This window comes from Bos indicus, chromosome 15 (genome assembly GCF_029378745.1).
Source record: "Bos indicus isolate NIAB-ARS_2022 breed Sahiwal x Tharparkar chromosome 15, NIAB-ARS_B.indTharparkar_mat_pri_1.0, whole genome shotgun sequence".
In the NCBI taxonomy this organism is placed as follows: Eukaryota; Metazoa; Chordata; class Mammalia; order Artiodactyla; family Bovidae; genus Bos; species Bos indicus.
This window is the reverse complement of record NC_091774.1, coordinates 26,982,377-26,996,019: the sequence shown is the minus strand read 5'-3', so window position 1 is coordinate 26,996,019 and position 13,643 is coordinate 26,982,377.

Genomic DNA, 13,643 nt, shown 5'->3' with positions numbered 1-13,643 from the left:
ATCTCTGCAGATGGTGACTGCAACCATGAAATTAAACACTCCTGCTCCTTGGAAGAAAAGTTATGACAAACCTAGACAGCATATTAAAAAGCAGAGACATTACTTGGCCAACAAAAGTCCGTCTAGTCAAAGCTATGGTTTTTCAAGTAGTCAACTACAGATATGAGAATTGGACCATTAAGAAGGTTGAGCACCGAAGAAATGATGCTTTTGAACTGTGGTGTTGGAAAAGACTTTTGAGAGTTCCTTGGACTGCAAGGAGATCAAACCAGTCAATCCTAAAGGAAATCAACCCTCAATATTCATTGGAAGGACAGATGCTGAAGCTGAAGCTCCAATACTTTGGCCACCTGATGTGAAGATCTGATTCATTAGAATAGATCTTGATTCTGGGAAAGATTGAAGGCAGGAGGAGAAGGGGATGACAGAGGACGAGATGGTTGGATCACATCCACACAGTCAAAGGCTAGAGCATAGTCAATGAAACAGAATTAGATGTTTTTCTGAAATTCCCTTGCTTTCTCTATGATCCAACAAATGTTGGCAATTTGATCTCTGGTTCCTTTGCTTTTACATCTGGAAGTTCTCAATTCAAGTACTGCTGAAGTCTAGCTTGAAGGCTTTTGAGCATAACCTTACTAGCATGGGAAGTGAGGGCAGTTGTCCAGTAGTTTAAACGTTCTTTAGTACTGCCCTTCTTGGGAATTGGGATGAAGATTGACCTTTTCCAGTCCTGTAGCCACTGCTGTGTTTTCCAAATCTGCTGGCATATTGAGTGCAGCACTCTCAGAGCATCATCTTTCAGGATTTGAAATAGCTCTGCTGGAATTCCATCACCTCCACTAGCTTTATTGGGAGCAGTGCTTCCTAAGGCCCATTTGACTTCACATTCCAGGATGTCTGGCTCTAGGTGAGTGATCACAGCATCATGTGCTCAAATGATAATATATTTGACAAAATAGAATATTACAGGATATTTCTCCTACTAAACATTGTGCTGGAGGTCTTCATCAGTGTGATAAAGCAAGAAAAAGAAACAAAAGGCATACAGATTAGAAGGAAAGAAGTAAAAATCTTGTACTTTGCAGATAACATGATTATGTAGAAAATCCTAAAGAAATCTATAAAATCTACAATCTATTAGAATTAATAAGTGAATTCTATAAGTTTGCAGCATAATTTTAAAAAAATCAGTTGTATTCTACATCCTAGCAATGCACCAGTGGAAGTTTAAACTTATAAAAGGAATTTCATACATACTAACAACACAAAAGTAAAATCTTATTATATGTATGTAAGATTTCTATGCTGAAAACTGTAAAACAATGTTGCTTTACATCATGACAATGATGAGAAGAATCAAGGGAGACCTAAATAAATGGAGAGATATGTTCATACTTTGGAAGAATTCAATATTGTTAACATTGAGAAGAAGTGAGTTCTTCCAAAATCAATCTACAGATTCAATGGAATTTCAATCAAAACTACTAAGGGGTTTTGTTTTTGTTTGTTTGTTAATGGCATCACTGACTCAATGGACATGAGTTTGAGCAAGCTCTGGGAATTGGTGATGGACAGGGAAGCCTGGCATGCTGCAGTCCATGGAGTCACAAAGAGTTGGACACGACTGAGCAACTGAACTGAACTGAGATATCAGCAAGTTGGTATATATAGGCAAAGGACCTGGTGTGGTAACTAGCCTCCCAAATGGCCTCCAATAATTCTGGTATTCAGAGTAGTCTGTGTGACCAATAGAATGTGGCAGAAATAATTGTATGTTACTTCTGAGAGTAGGTCACAGAAGGCATCATGTCACTTTCTTTATTTTCTCCCTCACACATTCCCTTTCTCTCCATTGACCTTGGGGAAAGTCAGCAGCCATGTGTGAACAAACTTAAGGAGAATCCCTTGTGGTGAGGCCCTCACTGGAGTCTCTAACCAACAGCCACGTAACTGAACTTGGAAATGACCCTTCTAATCCAGCCAGGCCTTCAGATGATTGTAGCTCTGGGTAACATCTTGACTGCAACCTATGAGAGAACCTTATCTGGAAAAATCCAGCTAAGCTTCTCTGAATTTCTGACTCACAGAAATTGTGAGATAATAAATGTTTACTTTTTAAAACTTTTACATTTTGGGTTAACTGTTATGCAGTCATAAACAAGTAATATCCTTAGAGTAATAAAAACAATTTTGAGAAAGAACAAAATTGCAGGACTTACAAAAGACTTTTATAAGGCTTACTATAAAGCACTAAGTAATCAAGATCATGCAGTCTTGATCTATATAAGTAAAAAATATAGAAATACAGATCAATGAATCAGGTTGGGGAGTCCAGAAATAGACTCAAAATTTATGGCCAACAGATTTTGACAAAGTTTCAATGCCATTTAAAGAAACAAAGTTAGTATTCTCAATAAATGTTACTGGAACAATTGAATATCCACATGAAAAACAAAACCAGAAACATCTCAATCTACACCTTGGCCCATGGGGTCACAAGAGTCTGACATGATTTAGTGACTTAACAACAACAACGCCAAAGATGAGATACAGACGGCAAATGTTGTTGTTTAGTCACTCAGTCATGTCTGACTCTTCTGCGACCCCGTGGACTATAGCCTTCCAGGCTCCTCTGTCCCTGGGATTTACCAGGCAAGAATACTGGAGTGGGTTGCCATTTCCTTCTCCAGGGGATCTTCCCAACCAGGGGATCAAACCTGCATCTCCTGCACTGGAAGGTGGGTTCTTTACCATTGAGCCACTGAGCCCAGTGAAGCCCACAGATGGCAAAAAAAAAAAAAAAAAGAACCTGAATATGCTCTACATAACTTCTGCTAAGTCTCTTCAGTCGTGTCCCACTCTGTGCGACCCCATAGACGGCAGCCCAGTAGGCTCCCCCATCCCTGGGATTCTCCAGACAAGAACACTGGAGTGGGTTGCCATTTCCTTCTCCAATGCATGTAAGTGAAAAGTCAAAGTGAAGTCGCTCAGTCATGTCCAACTTTTCGCAACCCCATGGATTGTAGCCCACCAGGCTCCTCTGTCCATAGGATTTTCCAGGCAAGAGTACTGGAGTGAGGTGCCATCGCCTTCTCTGTCGACATAACAGGAAGGCAATTTAAAACCACAGAGATACCACTACCTATTAAAATGGCTTTCATTTAGAAAGGAATGAAATCGACAATACCAAGTGCTATTGAGGAGGATATGGAGCAACTGGATCTCTCATCCATTGGTTAGGAAGGCAAAATGGTATTGCAACTTTGGAAAATAGTTCGCATTTTGGTACTAAGTTAAACATTCACTTACCATTACTTCATGGCAAATAGAGGGGGAAAATGTGGAAGTAGTGATAGAGTTCCTCTTCTTGGGTTCTAAAATCACTGCAGATGATGACTGCAGCCATGAAATTGGAAGACATTTGCTTCTTGGCAGGAAAGCTATGACAAACCCAGACAGTGTGTTGAAAAGCAGAGACATTACTCTGCCAACAAAGGTCCATATAGTCAAGGCTATGGTCTTCCCAGTGGTCATGTACAGTTGTGAGAGCTGGATCGTAAAGAAGGCGGAGCATCCAAAAATTGATGCTTTTGAACAATGGTGCTGGAGAAGGCTCCTGAGAGTCCATTGGATAGCAAGGAGATCAGGTCAGTCCATCTTCAGGGAAATCAACCCTGAATACTCACTGGAAGGACTGATGCTGAAGTTGAAACTCCAGTATTTTTGTCATCTGATGCAAACAGCTGACTCATTGGGAAAGTCCTTGATGCTGGGAAAGATTGAGGGCTGAAGGAGAAGAGGGCATCAGAAGATGAGATGGCTGGATGACATCACCGATGCAATGGACTCGAACTTGGGCAAACTTCAGGAGATGGTGAAGGACAGAGAGGCCTGGCGTGCTGCAGTCCATGGGGTTGCAAAGAGTCAGCCATGACTGGGTCACTGAAAAACAACGACACATAGCGTACAAGCCAGTAATTTCACTGCTAAGTATTACCCAAATACATTAAAAAGTATAGTTCATATAAAAACTTGTATCTAAATGTTTGCAGCAGCTTTATTAATAATCAACAAAACCCAGAAGCAACACAAGTGTCCAACTGGTCAATGCATAAATAAATTGTGGTATAGTCCTATCATACAGCACTTCTTAAAGTAAAAATCAAGTACTGACACACATGTTAATATGGGAGAATTTCTCGGGCATTATGCTAGGTGAAAGAGGGTAACCTCAAAAAAATGCATGCTCTATAATTTTTTAAGATATTCTGGAAAAGAACAAAAATTACAGAGACAGAAAACAGATCAGTGATTTTCAGGGGCTGAAGGTAGAGGAGGAAGATTAACTATAAATAGGCACAAGGGAAATTTCTGAGGTGACTGAAACATTCTATATATTGATCAGGTGATGTTACATGACCGTACAAATTTTTTAAATTCATACAACTGTATACCAATAAAGTATCGATTTTGTGGTGTATAAATGAGACCTCAATAAAATAACATTTACAAACTGTGGAATACTGCTTAAGTGTCCTTTGAGGGAAATATATATCTTTAAATACTTAAATTAGTAAAGAAGGAAAGTCTGAAATAAATTATTTCAGCTTCTAGCTGAAAGAATCAAGGGAGAAAGTGACCAAATTAGCCCTACAGAGGGGAGAAGAAAGGAAATACTAAAAATAAGAGTAGAAATCAATGAAATAGGAAATGGATAAACAAAAGATAAAAATCCAAGAAACAGAACAGTGGTTCTTTTAAAAAACCAATGCAATTGACAAATCTTTAGCTAGACAAATTGAGAAAATAAGAAAATACACAAATTAACAACATTAGGTGTGAAAGAAAGGACAACAGTACAGGTCTTACAGATGCTGAAAGAAAAATTATTAATTAACTGAATACTTAGATGAATGAAAAAAAATTTAAAAGATTAAAAATTACCAGATTGACCCAATATGGAATAGAAAATCTGTTATGTTTAAATAAATTAATTATGTTTAATAATAGCTATTTACTAAAGAAATTAAACTTGTAATTAAAAGCTTTCCCACAAATAATACTCTCAAGTCCAGACATTTCACAGGTGAATTTAAACAAATATTCAAGGAAAAAGTAATGCCAATATTCTAAGACTCAGAATAAGAGGGAAAACTTATAAGAGGGAAAACTTCCCAATTCATTTTATAAGGCAGAATAATCCTGATACAGAAAACCAGTCAAGACTTCAAGAGAAAAATACCCTACAGACCAATAGGAGTCATTAATAAAATATTAGCAAATTGAACCTAGCAACAGATAACAGGAATAATACATCATGAATACAGAATTGGTTTATCATTTGATAATTAATGAAGGTAATTCACTAAAATAACAGATTGAGAAAAAATCACCTCAATACATGCAGGAAAATGCATCTGATAAAATTCAGCAGCCATTTATGAAAAATTAATAACTCTCTGCATACTAAAAACAGAGGAAATCTTCCTTAACCTCCAAAAGTCATCTGCGAAAATTTCATAGCTAACATGTTTCTTAATGGTGAAATACTGAATACTTCTCCCCTTCAGCTGCGGATGAATTAAACATAACCACAGTTGCCACCTCTATTTTATGTTATACTGAATGTCTCAGCCACTGCAATAAGGCAAGCAGAAACAAAGGAATGGCATACATATAGGTTGTCTGCATTTTGTCAAGGTGGAATACTAGAAACTGCATTCACTCTCCCACCTGAAACAGTCAAAAAACTGACAAAATATCTGAAACATCCATTTTCTAAACACTGGGCATCAGGCAACAAATCACAGCGATCTCAAAGAAACAGGAAAAGAAACGACCTGAGCCCAGTGGTCACATGTTGCACTAGCTTACTACTTTGAGTATCCAGGCAAGGAGAGGGTACTCCCTGAGAAGATGGAGCTGAGAATTTGAGGCCAGAGGGACTAGAGTTAGCAAGAAAGAGCATTAAAGAGGAGACATCTACACAGAGAACACTCAAAAGTTTTTCATGCCACTCTCTCAATAATTAATAGGTCAAATAGACAGAAACTCAGTAAAAACATGAAAGACCAGAATAACTCTATCAATCCAATTGACCTGATTGACAATTACAGGACACATTGCCCTCAAACAACAAAACACAAATTCTTTTGAAGTGTCCAAGTGGTAATTCACAAGATAGACCATATTCTAGGCCATAAAAGCACGAAAATGTAAAAGAATTCACCATATACAAAATATACTCTCTGTTCAAAGTAACATTACAGTAGACATCAACAGAAATGTATCTGGAAAAAAATCACCAGATATTTGGTTACTTCTAAATAACCCATGGGTCAAAGAGGAAATTAAAAGAAGAATTAGAAAATATCTTGAAATGAATAAAAACGAAAACACGAGAGCTGGAATTTGTAGGATGCTGCTAAAGCAGTGCCTATAGGGAAATTTATAGCACTAAATGCCTATGTTAGAAAAGGAGAAGGCATCAAACCAGTGATCTCATCTTTCACCTTAAGAAACTAGAAACAATAACAGCAAATTAAACTCATACAACAGAAAGAAAAGCAAATAATAAAGATCAGAACAGAAATCAATGAAGCAGCCTGAATAGACAAAAATGGGAGTAGACTCAAATTTAGCAATATTAGGAATAAAATATATTTCAGATATTAAAAAGATAATAAGGAGATATTATTAATAACGATGCTAATACATTCTATGACTTAGATGAAATGAAAAAAATAATTAAAGATGAGAACTATCAATGCTCACTCAAGATGAAATAGAAAACGTGACTAGCTCTGTACTTATTAAAGTCATTCAATTAAAAACCTTCCCACAAAGAAAACTTCAGTCCTAGGTGACTGCATTGGCTTCCTTCTATCAAACACTTAAAAATACCTGTTCTACATAAAATATTTTTAAAAGTGGAAGAGAAGGGAATGTTTCTCAATTCATTCTGCAAGGTCAGCATTAACATGATACCAAAACTGTATAAAGATAATCCAAAGAAATAAAGCTACATATTGGTATCAGCTTTATGAACATGAAGTAAAAAATTCTTTATACTTTAGCAAGTTAAGCCCAATAATTTGTAAAAAGCAAAGCATATTATAACCAAGTAAGTTTTATCTCATGCATGCCAGGTGAAATTAAGATTTGAAAATCAATCAGTATACATTTATGTTAACAAACTAAAAAAAACCATATGATCATCTCAAAAGATACACTAAAAGCATTTGACGAAGTCCCAATACTGAGACAGGGACGCCTGGTGTGCTGCAGTCCATGGGGTTGCAAAGAGTTGGACAAAACTGAGTGACTGAACAACAACAATGTTCACCTCTGGTAAGAATCCAAAAAAACATACGGAAACAGAAGGAAAATTAGTCAACTTGACATAAAATATCCATGAAAAACTCATGCTAACATGGTACATGTGCTCAGTCATGTCCGACACTTTGCGAGTCTTTACGGACTGTAGCCTGCTAGGCTACATGGGATTCTTCAAGCAAGAATACTGGAGTGGGTAGCCATTCTCTTCTCCAGGGGATCTTACCAACCTAGGGATCAAACCTGGGTCTCCTACACTGCAGGCAGATTCTTTACTAGCTGAGCCTCCAGGGAAGCCCAGCTAGCATGGTGTTTAATGGCAAAAGACTAGACATTTTTCTTCTAAGAATGGGAACAACACAAGGATGCTTACTCTCTTTACCTCTATTTAACTAGAAGTCCTAGCCAGGATACAGCAAGAGAGAGAGAGAAAAAAAAGACATCCAAGTTGGAAAGAAGAAACAAGATTGTCTATATTTATATATGATGTTATCACCTATGTAGAGACTCTGACGGCATCTACTAAAAAAGCTACTAGAACTCATTAGTGAGTCTGGAAATATTGAAGCATACAAAATATATACAGAAATCAATTTTATTTTTTTGTGTGTTAGTAATGTATGGGTTTCCCAGTTGGCTCAGTGGTAAAGAATCTGCCTGCAAATACAGAAGCCTCAGGAGTTGCAGATTTGATCCCCGGGTTAGGAAGATTCCCTGGACAAGGGCATGGCAACCCACTCCAGTATTCTTGCCTGGGAAATCACATGGACAGAGGAGACTGGCAGACTACAGTCCACAGGATTGCAAAGAATCAGACACGATTGAGAGACTACACAACAAACAACGCAGGGTGGATTCTGTCCATGGTTCTGGAGGTAACAGTTTTACCTAAACTTGTGGGAAGGAAGAAAAGAAATCATCCTCTTTTCCATGAGCCAAGAGTCGGACACAGCTGAGCATGTGTGCATGTACCATACATAAGAAACAGCAATATCCTTTCTTGCATGTATCCTATAGACCGGCTAGATTGGCATGTCTAACAAATAAGCACAAGGCACTGTGCAAGGATTCTCACTGCAGCACTGCTTGTAAAAGTGAATAAATAGAAACAAACCACCCCTCACCAGGGGACTAATAAGCTGATTTATTCACACAGTGAAATCCTGTACAATAAAAAATTTCAGTGAATGCACCTGATTCATATATAACCAAATCCACAAGTCTCTAAAACATAAAAGTGATGAAAAAATGAGTTACCAAAAGATGTGTTTTACTTATAGACAAATACATAGTCAAAGCACAAAACATGAATGGAAATTACACCAACTTCAGATTAGCGGATAATCTGATATAGAGAGATGGGCAAGGATGCAGATGAAGCATCGCCTGTATTCATAGTGTTTTATTTCTTTAAAAAGTAAACATTGGAAGCAAATAAGGCAATGTGTTAATTTATGTTTAATTTCAGTTGTGGGAACATTAGTGTTTATTATATTTTGAAAATTTCTCATTTTTATCTTATATTACATAAGCAGGGAGGGATTGGCCTGCCCTCAGCAAAGGGATTTCGTTTGTTGAGCCCCACTCTTAGGAATATAGGAAAAGCAAGTTTCTTGAGGCTTCTATTGTGTCTCCTAAAGAGGAGTGAGAAACTACACCCCAGAGACCATGCCTGAGAGAATCGTGTAAGATTCTGGAAGCTGTTCAGATTCCTATATTTGGTATCTGTCACTTCTACTTCAGTTCCTGACAGCAATTTGCAGTCTTGAACAGGAGCTGAATTTCTCAAAACCAAAAGGACCTATAGGCTTGTTTTTAGGGGAACCAGGGAGTGAGAAATGGGAAGACTGAGGTTTATCTTGTACCCAGATTTGGGGAGAAGTCTTAAGTAATAGAATGGGTGTTGTTGAAGTTGTTTTTCAGTCTCTAAGTCATGTCTGACTCTTTGAGACCCCATGGACTGTAGCACACCAGGTTTCCCTTGCCTTCACTTTCTCCTGGAGTTTGCTCAAATTCATGTCCATTGAGTCCAAACAAGTCCAACCATCTTGTCCTCTGTCATATTCTTCTCCTCCTGTCTTCAATCTTTCTCAGCATCAGGGTCTTTTCCAGTGAATCAGCTCTTTGCATCAGGTGGCCAAAGGACTGGAGCTTCAGCTTCAACATCAGTTCTTCCAGTGAATATTCAGGGTTTAATTCCTTTATGATTAATTGGTTTGATCACCTTGCAGTCCATGGGACTCTCAAGAGTCTTCTCCAACACCATAATTTGAAAGCATAAATTCTTCAGTGCTCAGCCTTCTTTATGGTCCAACTCTCACATCCATACATGACTGCTGGAAAACCATAGCTTTGTATGGACCTTTGTTGGCAAAGTGATGTCTCTGCTTTTTAATATGGTGTCTAGATTTGTTGTAGCTTTTTCTTTCAAGGATCAAGTGTCTTTTAATTTCATGGTTGCAGTCACTGTCCACACTGATTTTGAAGCCCAAGAGAAGAAAATCTGTCACTGTTTCCACTTTTTCTCCATCTGTTTGCCATGAAGAAATGGGACTGGATGCCATGATCTTAGTTTTTTGAATGTTGAGTTTCAAACCAGTTTTTTCACTCTGATCTTTCACCCTCATCAAGAGTCTTTTTAGTTTTCTTCGCTTTCTGCCATTAGGGTGGTATCATCTGCATATCTGAGGTTGTTGATATTTCTCCCATCAACCTTGATTCCAGCTTGTGAGTCAACCAGCCTGGCATTTTGCATGATGTACTCTGTATATAAATTAAGTAAGAAGGGTGACAATATACAGCCTTGAGGTACTCCTTTCCCAATTTTGAACCAGTCGTTTATTCCGTGTCTGGTTCTAATGGCTGCTTCTTGATCCACATACAGGTTTCTCAGGAAACAGGTAAGTTGGTCTGGTATTCCCATCTCTTTAAGAATTTTCCATAGTTTATTGTGACCCACACAAGGGCTTTCATGTAGTCAATGAAGTAGATATTTCTTGAAATTCCCTTGCTTTTTCTGATCCAATGGATGTTGGCAATTTGATCTCTGGTTCCTCTGCCTTTTCTAAATCCAGCTTGTACATCTGGAAGTTCTCAGTTCACATAGTGTTCAAGCCTAGCTTGAAGGATTTGGAGAATTACATTGCTAGTATGTGAAATGAGTGCAGTTGTATGGTAGCTTCCACAAAAATGGGTGTGGCCTGAGGTAAAGAAGCAAGGGAAGCAGAGTGTAATCTTGGCGTGGGAAAGAAGAGGTGTGCTGGGTGAAGCCTGAAAGAGGCTATAATTCTACACAGACTCCTGAGATGCCCTAACTTACCCATTTTCCATCAGCACTTAGTACTTCCTTGCATCCTGCCCTCTGGGATATTTCAGCATTCTTGAAGAGCTGACTCAGCACAATAGTTTATAAGTTATTTGACCTTCTCAATCCCAGCTAACATTGCTTCCAATCCTATGTAGTTGCACTCTACCTACATTCTATCACTGAGTTCTTCCCTTAGTGTGAACACCTCAAATGTGATGTCTTCTGCTCTGCCAAAGCCTTGATTCCAGCTCTTTTACTTTCTAATTCTCACTGCACTTGCCCTTCAATCCTGCTGATGTCTCTAAGGCCCTTGAATCCTCCATTTTCCTATCATCTATTAACCGCTTTTTAATTTCATTTTTGTCATCCATAAAAACCACAGTTGATTCCTTGAGTCATTCACTTGTAAACTTTTGTTCTCATTTTCTTGCATAGAACCCTTTCTAAGGAGGCTTCCCTGGTGGCTCAATGGTAAAGAATATGCCTCCTAATGCAGGAGACATGGGTTCAATCACTGGGCCAGGAAGATCCCCTGGAGAAGGAAAAGGAAATCCACTCCAGTATTCTTGCCTGGGAGGGCAGAGGAGCCTGGTGGGTTCTAGTCCATAGGATTGCAAAAGACTCAAGATGTGACTTAATGACTGAACAACAACAGCCCTTTCTAAAACATCCTACCATCTGTATTCTCTGCCCCTAGACTGTAGGGCTGAAGAAAATTATATAGCCATGCAGGCTGACATCATTAGAAATTTGGGATTTCCAAAAGGAATCAAATCTTCAATTCTGTTTAGCACTTTCCTTTGGGTTCTTAGACAACTCATGCCCAATATTTCCTTAGAAGGCATTCCCAACTGATCTGGGCTCAAGCACACTGTCCTATGCACTTACTTTCTACTTCATAAAAAATATGAAGGTCATTAGGTATGACTGAACTCTGCCTATGTTTAAATCCACAAGAGGAATACTTGGTAATCTGTATAATCATGTCATTTTTCTGTTCAAGGCTTATCATTATTATTGCTCTCCCCCTTTCAGTTCAGTTCAGTTCAGTTGCTCAGTCATGTCCGACTCTTTGCGACCCCATGAATCACAGCACACCAGGCCTCCCTGTCCATCACCAACTCCCGGAGTTCACCCAAATCCATGTGCATAGAGTCAGTGATGTCATCCAGCCATCTCATCTTCTATTGTCCCCTTCTCCTCCTGCCCCTAATACCTCCCAGCATCAGGGTCTTTTCCAGTGAGTCAGCTCTTCACATGAGGCCGCCAAAGTATTGGAGTTTCAGCCTCAGCATCAGTCCTTCCAATGAACACCCAGGACTGATCTCCTTTAGGATGGACTGGTTGGACCCCCTTGCAGTCCAAGGGACTCTCAAGAGTCTTCTCCAACACCACAGTTCAAAAGCATCAATTCTTCAGTGCTCAGCTTTCTTCACAGTCCAAATCTCACATCCATACATGAACACTGGAAAAACCATAACCTTGACTAGACGGACCTTTGCTTCTAAGATCATAAAAAGAAATGTCTAAACTACTGCATAGCACAGAGAACTCTACTCAATATTCTATAATGATCGAAATGGGGAAAAAATTCTACAAAAGAATATATACATATATATTTATATGTATAACTGAATCACTTTGCTGTATACTTGAAACTAACATAACATTGTAAATCAACTAGAATCCAATATAAAATAAAAGTTTTAAAAATGCCTAAAAAAAAAAAACATAATTATATACACATATAAATATTTCTGGAACTCACTGCTTTCACTATTTCACTAAAACTACTCTAGCAAGGGCACCAATGACCTTCTTTTTTTTTTTTTTTTTAACCCCACCGCCTCCGCAGCCTCCTCCACCAAGTCCCTACCAATGACCTTCTATGTTCAAGTCCAGTGACTGCTTTCTGCCCTTAACCCGTGTTCCTGCAGAACTGAATTCTGCTTCTAAATCCCTTCCTTCAGGGAAGAATCCACTGCCCTGGCTTCCTCTGTGTCAAGCTCCCTGATGCTTCTGCTCTCCTCTCACTCTTTGCATTCAGTGTGCTCACCCAGAGTCTCATTAACTACCCGAATCCTTACTTCTTGACTTTGACCCTCTTCCCTTCTCAGGCAGCAAACTCTTCCTGGGTGACTGCAGTGATGTCCCCATTCCCATGGCTTTAACTACCACCTCAATCCTGACAACTACCAAAATCTATATTTCCAACTCAAACTTCCTTTCCTGAGCGCCACATCCTCAAACATAACAATTTGCAGGTGATCTCCCACAGGACTTCAAAAGCAACGCGTTCAGACTCATATCTTGCAAAATGTATCTTCCTCCTGTTGCTCTTTTTTGATTGGTGGAAGCCCTGTCTTCTCAAAAGCCTGTGGTAGCAACCTGGAATTTAACTCCTATGGCTCCCTCCACAGACATCAGTAGTAACCTCCATAGACATCAGTAATAACCTTAGGTCTACCTCTCTTAGGTAGATCTAAGCATTACTTAGAAGAGGTTGAGTCAGGTGATGATTGGGAACATGAGTCTTTGAGCTAAATGGCATGAGTCTGAAAGTTGGTTTTACCACTTACCAGCTGTTGACTCTGATGAAGTTACTTATTTTGTGTCTTTTCAATTTCCTCATATCAAAGGAGGAAGGCTAATAATATTACCTACTTCATAGAACTGTTGGGAGATTTAAACAAATATATGGAAAGCACCTAAAAAGTAGCCTGCAGTAAGCATCCAGTAACTGTTCACCCACTGTCGTTGTTACAACAGCATTCATTCCTCACCATCTCCACAGCTTTAGCACTGCTCAGTTATTCATCTTCTCCTACAAAGGCCTTTGTCTCTTCTTTTTTTTTCAATGATTAGGATCCTGTGTTGGGGTTTGCTGTGAGAGTAGTCAGGACTGGCTCATAGCAACCAAGCATGAAACTGGGGGCCACTGGTTATTCGATTTCTGAGTGAGGCCAGGTTGGGGAGCAAAAAAAAAAAAAAAAAAAAA